At 36.7% G+C, this 5,319-nt stretch overlaps 1 pseudogene; it reads left to right on the top strand.

The window, feature by feature from the left end:
- The first annotated feature begins 4,356 nt into the window (after positions 1–4,356).
- Positions 4,357–4,871, top strand: LOC114237241 (ferritin heavy chain-like; annotated as a pseudogene).
- The last annotated feature ends 448 nt before the right edge of the window (positions 4,872–5,319 follow it).

The following is a 5,319-nucleotide window of genomic DNA, read 5'->3' as shown; positions in this document are numbered from 1 at the left end:
GCCTATATGTGTCCTTAAATCTAAAGTGATTTTCTTAGTACGATAGTTTCTAGGTCCATCCAAGTTGCTGCAGATGGCAATATTTCAATATTTCATCCTTTTTCACAGGGTACTATATTCAGTATCTCATAATAACCTATAATGAAAAATAATCTGAAATATACATATATGTATTTAACTGAATAGAACTGAATCACTTTGCTGTACACCTGAAACTAACACAATACTGTGAATCAACTATACTTCAATTTAAAAAAATAGTGATTTTCTTGTAGATAGCATATAGTTAGTCCAGCTTTTTATCCCTTCAGCCATTCTATGTCTTCTAATTGGAGAATTTAATCTATTTACATTTAAATTATTATTCTTAGGAAAGTATTTACTATTGCCATTCATTGTTTTCTGTTAGTCTTTTAATTCTTTTGTCTGTCTTTTCCCCTTCGTCTTGCTTTGTGTTTTTTTGATATTTTAAATTGATATACTTTCATTCCTTTCTCTTTTTCTTTTGCATAATTTCTATAGGTATTTTTTGGTTACTTTGGGGTTATGTAATACATATAATTATATAATATTATTATATTTTATAAGAATATGATATCTTATAGCAGTCTTTTTTTAAGCTGGTAACTAGAGTTCAACTATGCTCTACACTTTAACTTCTCCCCTCTCCAGTCCATGTTATCATTGTCAGAATTTACTATCTCCAGAAGTCAGCTTTCTCCTGCCATGACAGGCACCATACAACCTCTAGGTTTCCTCTTACTTCCCGCAAGAGAAAGCATCTAACATGGAGAGACTCTACGTCTCAAGCCTGACATTCAAGCATTTGCAAACTTGTGGAGGATTTTGATAATGCTGCTAGAGTTTGCTTACTGCCTAAGGATCCTTGGGTTTGGAAAGAATTTAAATGAAACTTTTCACCGTGTTTTTTTTTTTTTAATCTTTCAGAGTGGGTGTCATATGAATACACGTCACAATTTACAGGTATTCATATTGTGTATGACACATTATGTGTATTAACACATTTTTAGGTATAGTTTTTAAAAATACTTTTGTCTTTAACTTTTATACTAGAATTAAAAAGTGATTTACCCACTACCTCATTGTCCATCTTTATAAGAGCTATTTCTAATTCTCTATAAGGAAAATCACAAAACTGTTTCATTAGGGTTGGTTTCTGGAGATTTCTCTGTTTCCTTTGTTTGGAACATCTTTATCTGATTACTCATTTTCATAGGTTTTCTATGTTGGTGTCTATGCATTTGACAAAGCAGACACCTCTTTCAGTCTTCACTGACTTGCCTCATACAGAAGAAGACCCCTGCCAATCAGCCCGGCCAGAGATTTTGGGGACCTCTACCAACTCTTTCCCTCCCCAGGGAAAAGCAGGCATCTGTGGCTTTTGTCCACTCCCTCCATGCTGAGCCCAGGAGGTAGGGGTAGCTATGGCATCTAGCAGCCCAAGCTGCTACCTCCATTCTTCACCAGGTGGCTAGACTGTGCTAGATCTATCAGAGCTTCAAGACTAGTGAGATCGATGTTAGTTCTTTGGTCAGCCCTGGAAAAGTGGGGGCACTGGACATACAGATCAACTCTTTTCCTTCTCAGGGGCAAGCTGAAAACTGGGATTTTTTATCCATTAACACTGTGTTGATCATGGGAGAGAAACAATGGCATCCACACACGAGCTGCCACTGGCCCATCAGAACTTCAGAACTGGTGAAACAGATGCTATTTCTTTTTTTTTTATTTTTATTTTTCTTTAATTGAAGTATAGTTGATATACAATGTTGTGCCACTCTCTGCTGTATGGCAAAGTGACTCAGTTATACACATACAGACATTCTCTCCTTTATATTCTTTTCCATTATGGTTTATGACAGGATATTGAATATAGTTCCCTGTGCTATACAGTACAGATGCCATTCCTTTGTGCAGCCCTGGAGAGGATGGATTGCTGGATGCATGGATCAACTCTTTCCTTCCCAAGGGGGAAGCTGAGAGCTGAGATTTTTTTGTCTGCTCACTGTGTAGAGCAGGAGATAAGATCAATGGCATTCTACCATCCCAATGTGCACTTCTATTCTCCCTGTGGTGGCTAGATTGTGCCAGATTCGTCAGAGCTCCAAAACAGAAGGCAGTCATCTGAGAAACCCCCTTGGAAAAGACAGGGTCCCGATGCATGAAGCTACACTTTCCCTCCCTGGTATGAAGTTTGCACAATAATGATAGTTAATTACACACCCAGACAATTTTACTGGTGAATACCATCAAACATTTAAGGAAGAAATAACACCAATCTCGCACAAACATTTTTAGAAAATAACAGAAATAAGAACATGTCACAACTGATTGTATGAGACAATGTGATCTTGATACAAAAGCCTGACAAGGGCATTATAAGAAAATTAATTTATAGTTCAAAACTACTCAGGAGCATAGCATCAAAATTCCTTAAGAAAACATTATGAATTGAATCCATCAATATTTAAGAAAAAGGAAAACAGATTATAACAAAGTGGGCTTATCTCAGGAATGTGAGGTTGGTTTAAAATTCTAAAATCCATCTAAATCACCACAAATCTATTTAAAAAATAAGAAGCAAAAATAATGATCTCAATAGATATAGAAAAGAATTTTTTTAAAGAAATTCAACACTAAATCATAATAACTAATTTCAGCACACTGTAAGTAGGAGGGAACTCCCTCAGTCTGCTAAAATGCTTCTAGCAAAGATCTATAGCTAACATCAAGCTTACTGTTATGATATTGAAGTTTCCACCTAAAATAGGGAAAAGTCAGGGATGTCTGCTTCATTACTTCTAATCAACATTAGAAGTAGGTCTTAACCAATCAATAAGACAAAAGAGTAAATAAATACATAAATATTGGATAAGAAGTAAAACTATTGTTATTTTCAGAGAGTGTGATTATATGTTAGAAAAAATCTACAGGAATCTATTAATAAAAATATTAGAACTCTAACTCACATAAGTTAAAATATAAAAAAGCAATTGCATTAACATATACTAGCAACAAAATATTGAGAATTTTAATTCTGAAATATCATTAAAGTGGCATGAAAATATTAAAGAGTTAGGAATAAATTTAATGAAATTTTCCAAGAGCTCATGACTGAAAACCCCATGACATAGATAAGGAATATTAAAGAATGGTTAAATAAATGGAGGGATTATTTATGTTCATTAATTGAGAGAACATTGCTATGATACTGAAGAAACTGACAGTCTGATTCTACAATTTATGCTACAGAAGAGCTAGTATTAGTTTTCAAAAGGATAGTGATATTGTGTGACATTTAGTACCAGATATCAAGACTTACAAAGAAGCTTCATTAACTAAGACAGAATGGTATTGATATATGGATAGATGAATCAATAAATGGAATAAAATAGGGAATTCAGAATGAGACCTAAGCTTATATGGTCATTTGACTTTCCACAAATATATTTCTACAATTTAATGGGGAAAAGAAAGTCTGTCTTATCAACAAATGATACTGGGACAACTGGATATGATTATGGGGAAAAAATGAACTTGGATGCTATCTTACTCCACACACAAAATTTCATTTCAGGATGATCATGGACATAAGTGTAAAAACTTTATATACCTGCTGGAATAAAACAAAGAAGAATATCTTTGCAATCTATGAATATGAAATAAAAACTTTCTCAGCAGGGAAAGCTGAGAGAATTTGTCCCAAATGGACATACAATATAATAACTGATAAAAGAAGTTCATCAGACTGTAGAGAAATTATATATGACAGAAAATTGGGTCTGCAGTAAAGACAAAGTAAACACCTGTACTGTACTGTACTGATTCAGTTAATAAATGGTCCAATACTAGAATCAAAAGGCAGAGATTATCAGACTAGATTTAAAAGCAAGATTAAACTCTATGGTGTTGAGTAGAAACAATTTAATAAAAAAGGCACAGAGTGACAGTAAACAGTTAAGGAAAGTTATAAAAATTGAATATGAATCATATTAAAGTAGATGTAAAAAGCTATATTAAGTAAAAATTGACAGACTAAAATAGAAAAATCAGCACTCATAGAGAATAAACATCCCTCTCCCAGTACCTGATAAAAAACGTAGAAAAAAAAAATCAGTGAAGATACAAGAGATTTGAAAACCATCAACTTGATCTAGCTGACATTTAAAAAATGCTATACCGGCCACAGTCATCGTGGAGAGTCACCGAGGTTTCCTGCTTCAACACTGCTTGGACAGAACCCCGCGCTGGTCCCCCGCTCCGGCCGGCCACTCAGAGCCAGCCCTCGCCACCACCTCACAGCGCCCTCCGACCGCCTCTCCTCAGCCGCCGGCCATGACGACCGCATCCCCCTCGCAGATGCGCCAGAACTAGCACCAACACTCGGAGGCTGCCATCAGCCGCCAGATCAACCTGGAGCTCTACGCCTCCTACGTCTACCTATCCATGTCATACTATTTTGACCGTGATGATGTGGCTTTGAAGAACTTTGCCAAATACTTTCTTCACCAGTCTCGTGAGGAAAGGGAACATGCTGAGAAACTGATGAAGCTGCAGAACCACCGGGGTGGCCGAATCTTCCTTCAGGATATCAAGAAACCAGACCATGATGACTGGGAGAATGGGCTGAATGCAATGGAATGTGCGCTACACTTGGAAAAAAGTGTGAATCAGTCACTACTGGAACTGCACAAATTGGCCACTGACAAAAATGACCCCCATTTGTGTGACTTCATTGAGACTCTTTACCTGAACGAGCAGGTGAAATCCATCAAAGAATTGCGTGACCATGTAACCAACTTACACAAGATGGGGGCCCCCAAATCTGGCATGGCAGAGTATCTCTTTGACAAACACACCCTGGGAAACAGTGATAATGAGAGCTAAGCCTTAGGCTGGCTTCCCACAGCCACAAGGGTGATTTTCCTGGTCACCAAGGCAGGGCATGCATGTTTGGGTTACCTTTACCTTTTCTATAAGTTGTACCGAAACATCTACAAGTTCTTTCCTTAGTACCATTCCTTCAAATAGAGTCATTTGTTACCCCTCTCCCCAAAATAAGAATGCTATACCAACAAGTGCAGCATATATGTACAAGTACAGGGAACATTTACCAAGGTAGAAGGTATGCTGAGCCATAAGACCAAATCCTCAACAAATTTAAAAGAACTGAAACCATACAGTAATAGTGTATTAGTTTCCTAGGCCTGCCATAACAAAGTACCACAAACTGGGGAGTTTAAAACAATAGAAATTTATTGTTTCAGTTCTGGAGGCAAGAAGTCTGAAACCAATGTG

Source organism: Balaenoptera acutorostrata, chromosome X (assembly GCF_949987535.1).
Source record: "Balaenoptera acutorostrata chromosome X, mBalAcu1.1, whole genome shotgun sequence".
NCBI classification, from domain to species: domain Eukaryota; kingdom Metazoa; phylum Chordata; class Mammalia; order Artiodactyla; family Balaenopteridae; genus Balaenoptera; species Balaenoptera acutorostrata.
Note: the sequence above shows the minus strand (reverse complement) of the source record. Positions and strands in the feature narration are given on the sequence as shown.